At 41.9% G+C, this 14686-nt stretch overlaps 1 long non-coding RNA gene across 1 annotated transcript; it reads left to right on the forward strand.

The window, feature by feature from the left end:
* Window positions 1-7832: 7832 nt before the first annotated feature.
* On the forward strand, window positions 7833-14327 carry LOC125458639 (uncharacterized). The gene is made up of 3 exons (XR_007248875.1): window positions 7833-7869; window positions 8639-8752; window positions 14215-14327. It is a non-coding gene; the product is annotated as an uncharacterized LOC125458639 (long non-coding RNA).
* Window positions 14328-14686: the final 359 nt, after the last annotated feature.

Genomic DNA, 14686 nt, shown 5'->3' on the forward strand with positions numbered 1-14686 from the left:
CTAAGGGAATTATTTGCTTCTTATTATTTAAATAAATACTGAACTCTGATGTGCCAAGTGATGGAAGATAATTTTGCTAATTCTAAGGAGAAACCAACAGGGCATAAGTTGGTCCTGGGCCTGACTGAACATGGTTTTAAATTTGGCTGTAAGTTATTTAAAACTTCAAGTCTCAAAATATGAATGTTTAATTGCTTCATTGGTAGATGTGAGTATGTTTACAGCCCATACCTGTCAGTTGGGTGCTGTTAAGTGGTGACAGCAATTACTTTGATTCCAGAGTGCACAGTGCCTCCAGCAGAGCTGGAGTTAATTTCGGGTTGTGACTTGTATTCTGCTCTGCTCCCACCACCACCACCACCACCCCCCCCCCCCCCCCCCCCCCTGGAAAAGCTGTGCACTTCTGTACTTTGGACATTTATTTTCTATATTAATAGAACACAGCAATGTTTTCATGTTTTTCCAACTCATCTTTGTTGCCAGGCTTTCAAGTGCTTCCAGGTCTCTTCCATTGACACATGTCACTGATAAACTCAGGAATTCAGTTTCTTGAACTGTTCATAACTCATCAACTGCAAAGCATGTCTTCATACAATCCAGTTGTTGTCATGCAACCTGCTTGTTGCTATTTTGTATACCATAGATACAATAAAAGAAGTACAAATTGAGTACAAGACTTGAGTGAATAAATATTTTCATGCAGAAATATTAGGGGAAGAAAAGATTGAAAGATATCTGGAAAAATTTATCACCAAGTGCTGAAGATGCAATTTGAAGATATACTACAGTGCTCTTGTGATGACTGTTCCATGGGATTGACCCAAGAATGATGAAGGAATGGAGAGATATTTCCAGCTCAGATGACTTGTGACTTTGAGGAGTACTTTAAGGTGGTGGTGTTCCCATTTCAATCGTAGAGGTCACGTTTTGAAAGGTGATGCCAAATGAACCTTGGCAAGTTGCTACAATGCATTTGATAACATTGTGGGAGGGTCTGCTCAGGATATACTCAACCAGAGTTGGCTATTATGACTATAATGTTTTGCTTTTAATGAGGGTCAATCACAGGTCAGACTTTGGTACGTTGCAATGTAGGTGCTTTGAGAATTGTTCTGACTTCATTGATGGAAATCTAGTGCTTCATGTTTTAGGAAAGGAACCTTTTTTAAAAAAAATCTATACCTTGCTGCATTAATCACAAACTGGGTGCATTTAAAGAACAGAGATTTGCAGGTTAGATGGATTCGCCATGCTAAATTTCCCATAGTGCCCAGGCATGTGTAACATACATCATAGAATCCCTACATTGTGAAAACAGCTTCTTCCATCCAACAAGTCCACACTGACCCTTGGAGCATCCCACCTCGACCCATCTCCCTATATCCCAGCTAATCTACACATCCCCTAACACCATGGTCAACTTAGCATGGTCAATCCACCGAGCCAGCCCATCTTTGGACTGTGGGAGGAAACCAGAGGAAAGCCACGCAGACAATATGCAAACTCCACGCAAACAGTTGTCAGAGGGTTGAGTCAAACCCGGGTCCCTGGCACTGTGAGGCAGCAGTATTAACCACTGAGCCACCATGCTGCCCTAGGCTAGATGGATTATATGTGGGAAATGCAGGGTAGGGTAGGGGGGTGGATCTGGGTGGGATGCTCTTGGAGGGCCTGTTTCCACACTGTAGGGATTCTATGATTTATAGGCTGCAATATCACAGTGAGATTCTGGATAGGTTAGCCCATTTGGAAAATTGCAGCAAACCGATCTGAGAGCTCTTCCTCTTTCCTGCATAGTTCTGGCTTGTTGCAGTGAGTGGTGGCATATTTAAATAGTGTCCTAGAAGTTGTTTAAAAAGGACATCATTTAAATGGGCAACCACTGCAACAAGCCAGAACTGTGGAGGAACGAAGAAGAGCACCTATTCAAAATCTTTGCCATGAACGGCCTATCCTTGCAACTTCATCTGCAGGTGCCTACAAAATAGACAACCAGAGAACACAGCCCTAACACGCTGGCCAAATTGCCTACATAAGAATGTATCAGAACTGAAAATGAGACTCCTACGATAATTAGGAATCATGGTAGCACACAAGCCCACAACCATGCTGCGACAGACAGAATGATTAAAGACCCCATACCCACAAAATGCAGAACTAACGTAGTTTAAAAAATACCATGCAGCAACTGCCACAAACATTACATCAGACAGACAGGAAGGAAACTAGCCATCAGAATACACAAGCATGAGTTAGCAGCAAAATAGCACCAGAAATTTTCCTAATTCCAGTACTCTCGGACAATGAAGGCCATCAGTTTAACTGGGACAACGTAACCATAGTAGCCCATGCCAAACATAGACACATGGGAATTCCTACAGGCATGGTTCTCGACCCATTATGCAATCAACAAACATTGAATTGGATCCCATATGCAAACCTGTACAGAACAAAATCGGAAATGACACAGCTTGCCATAACTGACCAGACAGTAGTAGAAATTCTAAGCGGAGTGGAACAATATCTCTTCATCAGAGGCTGCACTGATGTAACCTAGCATGGTGATTAAATGTCTGAACGAAAACAAGCCAGCTTGGTGAGCAAGTCAACAACTTCTGATCCAGGAACTATTTCCAAAAATGATGAAAGATTTGTTATATGAGGAGCAGTTGAAGACTCTGGATCTATACTCCGAGGAATTTAGATGGATGAAACTTACGGAATACTCAGATGTCTGGATAGAGTGGATGTGGATAAAATGTTTCCACGAGTAGGAGACACTAGACCCAAGGGGACAGCCTCAGCATGAAGGGACAACCCTTTAGAACTGAGATGAGGTCTGTGAATAATTTCACTAATTAAACTCCTCCCTTGGAGAATAGTGTTGTTCCTCCTTCTGATTCTCACACATTTGAAATAATTACCCTTTGGACAGAGAGGCATTTGCAGATCTAAAGGGAAATATTCTGGAGAATTTCCTGCGGATCGGAAATTAGCAAATGTAACACCATTATTTAAGAAGGAAAGATGAAGAACTACAGGCCTATAAGTCTGATGTCAGTAGTATGGAATATGTTAGAATCTATTGTAAAGAATGTGATAACTGGACACTGAGAATAAAATGGTGTCATTCAGCAGAGTAAACATGGATTTATGGAAGGGAAATCATGCTTTACAAACTTGTTGGAATTTGAGGATGCTATTTGTGGTAAAGATGAAAGAAAACCAATGCATTGGGTGAATTTGAAATTCAGAAGAATGTTGGTAAGTGCCTGTGCAGGACATGATGGCAGTGGAGAAAGGTATAGATGGTCTGTTTAGCAAGTTTGCAGATGACACTAAGATTGGTGGAGTAGCTGATAGTGAAAGGGACTGTCAGAGATTACAGCAGAATAGAGATAGATTGGAGAGTTGGGCGGAGAAATGGCAGATGGAGTTCAATCCATGCAAATGCGAGGTGATACATTTTGGAAGAGCCAATTCAAGAGCGAACTATACAGTAAATGGAAAAGCCCTGGGGAAAATTGATGCACAGAGAGATCTGGGTGTTCAGGTCCATTGTACCCTGAAGGTGGCTATGGAGTTTGATAGAGTGGTCAAGAAGGCATACGGCATGCTTTCCTTCATCGGACGGGGTATTGAGAACAAGAGTTGGCAAGTCATGTTATAGTTGTATAGGACTTTGGTTCAGCCACATTTGGAATACTGCGTTCTGGTTGCCACATTACCAAAAGGATGTGGACGCTTTGGACAGGGTGCAGAGGAGGTTCACCAGGATGTTGTATGGTATGGAGGGCGCTAGCTATGAAGAGAAGTTGAGTAGATTAGGTTTATTTACATTAGAAAGTCGGAGATTGGGGGGGTCCTGATTGAGGTCTACAAAATCATGAGTGGTATAGACAGGGTGGATAGCAAGAAGCTTTTTCCCAGAGTGGGGGACTCAATTGCTAGGGGGTCACAATTTTAAGGTGAGGGGGGAAATGTTTATGGGAGACATGCGTGGAAAGATCTTTATGCAGTGGGTGGTGGCTGCCTGGAAGGCGTTGCCAGTGGAGGTGGTAGAGGTGGGCACAATAGCGTCATTTAAGATGTATCGAGAATGATACATGAATTTACAGGATGCATAGGGATATAAATCCTTGAAAAATCGGTGACAAGTTTAGATAGAGGATCTGGATTGGCGCAGGCTTGGAGGGCTGAAGGCCCTGTTCCTTTGCTGTAATTTTCTTTGTTTTTTCTTGACTACTAGGGCTGCATGCCGGCTCTTACTTGGCTCATCTGCTCTCGCATGCTTTCTTTCTTTTTTTCCTTTCTTTTTATTCTGCTCTTTTTCTGCCTGTTTTTTCTTTCAGAGCTTCTTTCCTTTTGGAGCTTTCTGCAGTAGGTTTATCAGCAAAATCGACGTAGCAGCTCGAGTGGTCTGTGCACGGAATGACAGCTCCCCCTGGTGGTCGGAGGTGGTGATGGATGTGGCTACTCATGGTGACTGATGGCAGTGGTGGCTGTGGACTTTTCAAAATGGCTGCACTGGGAAAGCAACATCTTGGAGGGTGGCTGGAGCAGGATCCTTTGTGAGATGGCGGCTGTATTGCCTGGTCTGGCAGCGTAGCCATTGACTCCTGAGTGCAGTAGGCCCAGTGTGGGGATTCCTGGTGATGGCTGCAGTAGCAATAGCATGATATGCCCCAAGCAGGACCTTCTGGCGACATCAATGTGACAGTGTGGCCGAGGACTCCTGGTTGTGTGGAAAGTGTGGATTGGGCATGGGACCCGGCATCGGTGGCAGCGGTAAAGTGATGCTGCCTAAAGAGTGGCGACTCCTCATTGGGTTTGGTGCTGGTATTATTAATGAGCCAGCTCAGGGCTCTCTTTCAATTTTATCTGTTACACCTTTTATTCTTAAAAAATTCCCTTTCAGTTATATTATTTATCCTTTTTGTTACCGAACTATTCAAAATGGTGCTGGATTGTGGCAACTGTTGAAACTTTTCACTATATTTTACTGCATTATGCATGTAAAATGCAAATGACAATAAATTAATAATTCATTCATTCAATTTTTTACGACATTGTGGCAGCAAGCTAAACCAAATCAACCTCACTATCCCTGGATTTGCAACACTGTAAAGTTTAAAAAAAAATTCAATGACGTCAAAATTGCTCAATTATTCTTAACCAAACTGTAAGATTAATGGGTATCAGTCACCAAGGTAAAATTAACAATTTATTGTGGAACTTTGTTAGAGCTAACTAAACAAGGTAATACAATTAATGTCAATGATTTAAATGCAATCTTCTTTGATCAGAACCCTCATTTTAAGACAGATTCGACTCAATTACGGGATATATATTTTTTTAAAAATTCACAGTTTGCTAGTTCAGCAGTTTGATGATAGATACCAGGCCTTCAGAAGTCCTTGGTAAGTGGAGTTATTTACAGGCAAACAAATCATAGGTCTTGCTTAAATTCTGAAATCATCGATTCATTCATTCAGGCCAGGTACCATTCCAGGACTATTCACCCACTTCTTGCAGAGGAATATCTTCTTATCAAAACAACCAACATGTCATCAACTGCAGTGAAAACCAAAAAAAGTGAGAGCCAAGCTAGAAGCTTTTCTAAGACACTGCCTCAAAACTCCAATCAGAACTAGTTCACTTTTTCTTTCCCTTTTGGCTTACCTATTTATTCTGTATATGATGAACTGGACACCATTGCTTTATGATGTGTCATCTTTGAAAGACCAACCCTATCTCAGTGTTTGTTTGTGCTTGCTGTATACTATCAGGCCATCCCTAAATCTCTTACTAACACAACATCTTTAAACCTTATCAGAGATAATGGGAACTGCAGATGCTGGAGATTCCAAGATAATAAAATGTGAGGCTGGATGAAGTTCATCCAGCCTCACATTTTATTATCTTCAAACCTTGTTCATTACGTGAGGGATCTTTATACTGAGATCTTTTATCTTATGTTTTTGCTGTCATGGCAACTAAGGAAGAGCATCTGCAAGTAGTATATTTTTCATTGTTTGTATGTCAGTGTGAAATCATAATATTAAAGCCTCAAGTGTAACAGTTGTATTTTCTTGCATTGTTGTAGTAATGTTCTTTAGAGACTTTCTTTAGATTTGCTGTCATGAGTGATGATCACTTTTCACACGTTGGAGGTAGCTACGACTTTATTAGGAATCATATTCACTCCATCTAATGAGTACATCATTCCAGAGACTGACACTTATTACCTTCACAATGCATTTTTGTTTTAATTTAGCTCAGTCCCTGCTTTCTGAGCTGTCTTCCATGGCTTTGTATGGGAGTCATGATTTTTCTCATCTACATCTTAGATCTGGATGTTATCAGCCAAAGACAGCATTCAGGAAGGATACAGAGTGCTTGGTGTCTTGGTGCAATAATAACAATCTCTCTCTCAATGTCAACAAAACAAAAGAACTGATCAGACTTTTCAGGAAAAAAGGAGGAGGACATGCTCCTATCCACATCAACGGAACAGAGGTGAAGAGGGTAGAGAGCGTCAAATTCCTGGGAGTGATGATAACCAGCAATTTGTCCTGGACTTCCCACATTGATACAACAGCCAGGAAGCCATTATCTTCTTCCTCAGGGGGCTTAGAAAATTCGGCCTGTCCATAAGGACCCTCACCAACTTTCACAATTGCACCATAAAAAGCATTCTGCCTGGGTACATAATGGCTTGGTATGACAACTGCTTAGTCCAGACTATAAGAAACTACAGAAAGTAGTGTGCACAGCCTAGACCATCGTGGAAGCCAACCTCCCATCCGCGGACTCCGTCTACACTTCTAGTTGCCGCGGAAAGGCTGTCAAAATCACCTAAGAGCCCTCCCACCCTGGTAATATTCTCTTCTAACCTCATCCATCAGGCAGAAGATACAGAAGCTTGAACACATTCACCAAAAGGTTCAAGAATAGCTTTTTCCCTGCTGTTATTGGACTGCTGAATGGAGATCTCTAATTTCAAATCTGATGTTGACCTTGCTTCTGTACACCTCCTGTGCAGTCGTAACCTTGTATGCCTCACTCTGTCTAAGCACCCTATGATCCGTATGTCCTTGAATGTTATGACATGCCTGTACTGCTCACAAAGCAAAACTTTTCACTGTACTTAGGTACATGTGACAATAATAAATCACATCAAATCAAAACAAATCAGCTGCTTCTCTATGTCCTTGGTATGTTGTCTGTTTTTACCAGAACACATCCTGGTTCACTTAATGACTGTAAGATTGATGCAAGAATTTGTCATAATTAAAGGATGTGTTGAAATGTTGTCAACAGCAAAGATTCCTTATCAGACTCTATGTTTGCCATTTGTAGCATCAAGCCTGCTGCAAACCTTTGGTCCAGCTAGTGCTTGTGTGATCTTTTCCAATGTTGGAGTAGGGTAGTGATTTCTCTTTATTGCTTAATTCAAATGTTTGGGATCTAGGCAAATGTTTTGTTGCCCATTTGGCTACCCCACCATGAAGAAATTTACAGAATCTATAGACTTTATGACTCAGGCTATCACTTCCCTTTCTTTCATCTCTTAGAACTCATTATCTTTTTTTTACTACTTTACACAAGGATTGAATCACTGGTTTCATCCCTTGTTCAGTTGTGAGGTGCTGTTCAAAATCTGCAAAGACTTTGGTTACGTTTGTACCAGATCCTTTATCCTCTTTCTATCTGATTGGGTGGCAGTTTTCACTGGTTGTACTATTTTTATGTTAATTTTATGGTTCACTGAGTTAAGCTGCAGCTGCTCACAACTACTCAACCCCAGAATAGAAGCACCACGTGGTCCAGCAATGTATGACATACAGTAAAGCCATGTCTTCCTTTGTGAGTCTCTCTGTGTGAGTTGATCCCGTTTGCTAAACCTCAGTTCCGCCGTATGCCAATGCATGATATTGCTCAGTTTCAAAGTGTTGTTCCTTGGGTGTATATTTTCTTTGAAGGTTTCAGGAGAGATCTTTTGTATCAGTCTGAGTGGCATGGTACTCTATGCTTCAGTATCAAGTTTCAGATTTACAACTGTGGGTTTATTTCTCACCGTCTTCCGGATCTGAATCGTGTGAATTTCTTTTTTTCCGGAACTATTACATCTAGACATTTCATTAAGTTATGTGGTTCCCGTGCCCATTGTGTCCTCAAACTCATAGTCATCTCCCAGGGTTTATAGATGTTTAATTTTTTTTTGTTGTTTTGTCATTGATAACTGACTTACCATCTGCTTTCTTTGTTCTGCATGTCTTTCCCCCGTGATTGGGCTTTTCACAAGCTCTATAGTTTAATCTATGTGTAGGACATTTCTTTTGTTTGTGAACTTGTGTGGTCATCTGGAGCTCTTGCACGTCTTTCTTCTCATGTAATTAACTAAAACTGGCCTTTTGGTCAGTGAATGTCTTCATCGATATGCTGATGGCTTCATGTGCTCATACTGTGTCTACTGCCTACAGGATTGTGAGCATGTCATTTACCAATGAATTTCTTTTGTACTCACAGCTCTCTAAGATGGTGGCAGAATTGGACACTCCAGCTGTAGCTTGTCTGCTCCGCCCATTCCTTCCTTTCTTTCTCCCTCACTCATTTTGTTTTTCTCTTCTGCCAGTGACCCAGAGCGGGGGTTGATGGCCAATGACCTGGAGCAAAGTAGGAGTGGCCAGCACTCTGCAGTAGAGTCGGTGACCTGCAGGTCAGAACCGGTGGAGCCCAATCAGACCAGGTCAGAGCCCTTAGAGAAAGCCTGTGATGTCTATCTTTTTAGCTTCATTTCTTATTTTCATAACTTACACTACATTACAGATATACAAAGTATAACTTTTTTCTTTATTTTCTCTATTTTTTTGTACCTGAGATTGTACCTAGGTACTTTGAACCTAAGATGGTGCCGTGCATTGGCAACATTGTACCACTGTTCTTTTGTAACTTGAGTACAAATGACAATAAATGTAACTCTAATTCATGATGTGGTGGAGCCAACTTTGGACTGTGGTCAACAAGGTCAAAAATCACATGGCACCAGGTTATAGTCCAACAAATTTATTTGAAAATACAAGCTTTCGTAGCTCATCTCCTTCCTCAGGCATAGTGTAAGAGAGAGGGTATAAGACACAGAATTTATGATCAGTGAAGTAACAACCCTATAACTGGCCACCTCTTGTTGAATCTTTAAATAATAACGAATGAGGCTACTGATTAAAATGCAAAATTCAGATTCCTTCCAAGCCATTGTCCGAGATAATTAAAGATTTTATCAATGTATAGAAGAGGTAATATCTCAGGACAGACAATGCATTTTAGGTGTGAAGTCTTGCTTAGAATTTGTCTGTGTGTTAAACTGGGAACTGCATTACTGGTCAAAGAGGATATCACAGCTGTGCTAAATGAGGGCAACGTGGAGGACTCGAGCAGTGAGGCAATATGGGCAGAACTCAGAAATAGGAAGGATGCAGTAACAATATTGGAGCTGTACTATAGGCCTTCCAACAGTGAACGTGAGATAGAGGCACAAATATGTAGACAGATTATGGAAAAATGTAGGAGCAACAGGGTGGTGGTGATGGGAGATTTTAATTTTCCCAACATTGACTGGGATTCACTTTGTGTTAATGGTTTTGATGGAGCAGAATTTATAAGGAGTATCCAGGAAGGTTTTCTAGAGCAATATGTAAATAGTCCAATTCAGGAAGGGGCCATACTGGACCTGGTGTTGGGGAATGAGCCCGGTCAGGTGGTCGAAGTTTCAGTAGGTGATTACTTTGGGAATAGCAATCACAATTCTGTAGGTTTTAGAATACTGATGGACAAAGACGAGAGTGGTCCTAAAAGAAGACTGCCGAATTAAGGGAAGGCCAACTATAGCAAAATTCAGCAGGTGCTGGGGAATGTGGATTGGGAGCAGCTGTTTGAGGGTAAATCCACATTTGATATGTGGAGGCTTTTAGAGAGAATGAATAAATGAATATTTTTCAACAGTATTCACTCTAGAAAACGACAATGTTGTTGAGGAGAATACTGAGATACAGGCTACTAGACTAGGTGGGATTGAGGTTCACAAGGAAGAGGTATTAGAAATCCTACACAGGGTGAAGATAGATAAGTCCCCTGGGCCAGATGGGATTTATCCTAGGATCCTCTGGGAAGCCAGGGAGGAGATTGCTGAGCCTTTGGCTTTAATCTTTAACTCGTCATTGTCTACAGGAATAGTGCCAGAAGACTGGAGGATAGCAAATGTGGTTCCCCTGTTCAAGAAGGGGAGTAGAGACAGCCCTGGTAATTATAGGCCACTGAGCCTTACCTCAGTTTTTGGTAAAGTGTTGGAAAAGGTTATAAGGGATAGGATTTATAATAATCTAGAAAAGAATAAATTGATTAGGGATAGTAAGCACGGTTTTGTGAAGGGTAGGTCGTGCCTCACAAACCTTATTGAGTTCTTTGAGAAGGTGACCAAACAGGTAGATGAGAGTAAACCGGTTGATGTGGTGTATATGGATTTCAGCAAGGCGTTCGATAAGGTTCCCCACAGTAGGCTATTGTACAAAATGCAGAGGAATGGAATTGTGGGAGATATAGCAGTTTGGATCGGAAATTGGCTTGCTGAAAGAAGACAGAGGGTGGTGGTTGATGGGAAATGTTCATCCTGGAGACCAGTTACTAGTGGATTACCGCAAGGGTCGGTGTTGGGTCCACTGCTGTTTGTCATTTTTATAAATGACCTGGATGAGGGCGTAGAAGGATGGGTTAGTAAATTTGCAGACAACACTAAGGTCGGTGGAGTTGTGGATGGTGACGAAGGATGCTTTAGGTTACAGAGAGACATAGATAAGCTGCAGAGCTGGGCTGAAAGGTGGCAAATGGAGTTTATTGCAGATAAGTGTGAGGTGATGCACTTTGGTAGGAGTAACTGGAAGGCAAAGTACTGGGCTAATGGTAAAATTCTTGGCAGTGTAGATGAGCAGAGAGATCTCGGTGTCCATGTACACAGATCATTGAAAGTTGCCACCCAGGTTGACAGGGCTGTTCAGAAAGCATACAGTGTTTTAGCTTTTATTAATAGAGGGGTCGAGTTCTGGAACCAAGAGGTTATGCTGCAGGTGTACAAAACTCTGGTGCGGCCGCACTTGGAGTATTGCGTACAATTCTGGTCACCGCATTATAAGAAGGATGTGGAAGCTTTGGAAAGGGTGCAGAGGAGATTTACTAGGATGTTGTCTGCTATGGAGGGAAGGTCTTACGAGGAAAGGCTGAGGGACTTGAGGCTGATTTCATTAGAGAGAAGAAGGTTGAGAGGTGACATAATTGAAACATATAAACTAATCAGAGGGTTAGATAGGGTGGATAGGGAGAGCCTTTTTCCTAGGATGGTGACAGTGAGCACAAGGGGACATAGCTTTAAATTGAGGCATGAAAGATATAGGACAGATGTCAGAGGTAGTTTCTTTACTCAGAGAGTAGTAAGGGTATGGAATGCTTTGCCTGCAACGGTAGTAGTTTCGCCAACTTTAAGTACATTTAAGTCGTCTTTGGATGAGCATATGGACGTACATGGAATAGTGTAGTTTAGATGGGCTTGAGATCGGTATGACATGTCGGCACAACATCGAGGGCCGAAGGGCCTGCACTGTGCTGTTATGTTCTATGTTCTATGTTCTAGATGTTGATTAGAGTGCAGGACAGACATGCTCCTGTGAAAATGAGGGATAGAAAGGACAAGGTTAGGGAACCATGGATGACAGGTGAAATTGTGAGCCCCAGCAAAGAGGAAAAAGGAAGCATACATAAGGTCTAGGTGACTGAAAACAGATGAAGCCATGGAAGAATGTCGGGAAAGCAGGACCAATCTGAAATGAGGAATTAAGAAGGCTAAAAAGGTGTCGTGAAATATCGTTAGCAAACAGGGTTAAGGAAAATCTCAAAGCCTTTTATTCATACATATAGAGCAAGAGGTTAACTAGAGAAAGGGCTGCCCTACTCAAGAACAAAGGAGGGAAGCTATGCAAGGAGTCAGAGAAAATGGGTGAGATCCTTAATGAGTACTTTGAGTCGGTATTCACTGAGGAGAGGGGACATGACGGATGTTTAGGTTAGGGATAGATGTTTGATTACTCAAGGTCAAGTCAGCATAAGGAGGAGGGCCGTGTTGGGTATTCGAAAAGGCATTGGAGTGGACAAGTCCCCAGGTCCGGATGGGATCTATTCCAGGCTACCGAGGGAAGCGAGAGAGGAAACAGCTGGGGCCTTAACAGATATCTTTGCAGCATCCTTAAACACAGGTGAGGTCCTGGAGGACTGGAGAATTGTTAATATTGTCACCTTGTTTAAGAAGATTAGCAAGGATAATCCAGGTAATTACAGACCGGTGAGCCTGACATCAGCGGTAGGGAAGCTGCTTAAGAAGATACTAAGGGATAGGATCTGTTTACATTTGGAAGAAAATGGGCTTATCAGTGATAGGTAGCATTGTTTTGTGCAGGGAAAGTCATGTCTTACCAACTTGATAGAATTCTTTGAGGAAGTGACAAAGTTGATAGATGAGGGGAAGGCTATAGATGTCACATACATGGACTTCAGTAAGACATTTGATAAGGTTCCCCATGGTAGACTGATGGAGAAAGTGAAGCTGCATGGGATCCAGAGTGTATTGTCTAGATGGATAGAGAACTAGCTGGGCAGCAGGAGACAGAGAGTTATAGTGGAAGGGAGTTTCTCAAAATGGAGAACTGTGACCAGTGGTGTTCCACAGGTATCCGTGTTGGGACCACTGTTTGTGATACACATAAATGATCTGGTGGAAGGTGTAGATGGTCTGATTAGCAAGTTTGCAGATGACACTAAGATTGGTGGAGTAGCAGATAGTGAAGGGGTCTGTGAGAGATTACAGCAGGGTATAGATAGATTGGAGAGTTGGGCGGAGAAATGGCAGATGGAGTTCAATCCAGGCAAATGCGAGGTGATACATTTTGGAAGAGCCAATTCAAGAGCAAACTATACAGTAAATGGAAAAGCCCTGGGGAAAATTGATGCACAGAGAGATCCGGGTGTTCAGGTCCATTGTACCCTGAAGGTGGCTATGGAGGTCGATAGAGTGGTCAAGAAGGCAATATGACATGCTTTCCTTCATCGGGCGGGGTATTGAGTACAAGAGTTGGCAGGTCATGTTACAGTTGTATAGGACTTTGGTTCAGCCACGTTTGGAATACTGTGTTCTGGTTGCCACATTACCAAAAGGAAGTGGATGCTTTGGAGAGGGTGCAGAGGAGATTCACCAGGATGTTGTATGGTATAGAGGGCGCTAGCTATGAAGAGAAGTTGAGTAGATTAGGATTATTTACATTAGAAAGCTGGAGTTTGAGGGGGTCCTGATTGAGGTCTACAAAATCATAAGGGGTATAGACAGGGTGGATAGCAAGAAGCTTTTTCCCCAGAGTGGGCGTCTCAATTACTAGGGGGTCACAATTTTAAGGTGTGAGGGGAAAAGTTTAAGGGAGACATGCGTGGAAAGTTCTTTACGCAGAGGGTAGTGGGTGCCTGGAGTGTGTTGCCAGTGGAGGTAGTAGAGGTGGGCACAATAGCGTCATTTAAGATGTATCCAGACAGATACATAAATGGGCGGGGAGCTGTGGGACACAGATCCTTGGAAAATAAGTGACAGATTTAGATAGAGGATCTGGATTGGTGCAGGCTTGGAGGGCCAAGGGGCCTGTTCCTGTGCTGTAATTTTCTTTGTTCTAAGAGGCAGCCAGTTTTAGAGTTGTTACCTTTCTGCTTATAAATCCTGTGTCTTACACCCTCTGAGGAAGGAGTTAAACTCCAAAAGCTTGCATTTTCAAATAAACCTGTTGGACTATACCCGGTGTCATGTGACTTTTGACCTACTTCTAATTCTAAGAGCCCCAAATGAGATGATTTTATGATCTGTCTTTGAACTCGCATTTTAGAACTCAAATTTCAGTCACGTTGAGAATTGTCAAGAAGTTTACCTGGTTCTTGCTTCAAGCTTTGGAATTCATATTGGTAGATCAGAATTTGATTTTGGATGGAGCTATGCGCTGGATTTTTCAGAAATGTTGTTTGGGCTTTCCCTCGGCTCGTTGGGTAGTGAACAAATGTATCTCTCTCTACTTCACTATGGCCTTTTTAAAAAGGTAATAAATGTTAGTTTTCACTTCTTTTTAAAATTCTCAGATGTCTGTACAACATCATCAACCTTCCAAATCATCACTGGCTGGAGCTGTGCGCTCACTTGTTTTCACACAGTGTATTGACTGCCACAAATAAAGAAAAAAAACATTCTGGCTGATTTTTTAAAAATTAGCATAATGGATTTTTACTTACAGAGTCCAGCATCTTGTCTCTTGTGGCCCTCACAAGTACGAAATAAGGACATTTTAGACTGAACACATTGAAGCTTTATTGAGTGTATTTCTTGCTTCTCTTTATCTGACAGTTAGCAACATACATTGATACTCAGCACATAACTGCAAAGCAGCAGGAAAGTATAGCACAGCGAACATACTTCTCATAACAATTAGTTCATATTTCTGTACAAGCAACATGACAGAGTGTGTAGCTATAAACAATAATAATGCTTTTACCATTGAATAGTAGCTGCTGTATGTAACATGGATATGAGGGGAAGAGGTTACTTTAAATTAGA

The sequence above is a fragment of the Stegostoma tigrinum genome, chromosome 1 (assembly GCF_030684315.1).
Source record: "Stegostoma tigrinum isolate sSteTig4 chromosome 1, sSteTig4.hap1, whole genome shotgun sequence".
Taxonomy (NCBI): domain Eukaryota; kingdom Metazoa; phylum Chordata; class Chondrichthyes; order Orectolobiformes; family Stegostomatidae; genus Stegostoma; species Stegostoma tigrinum.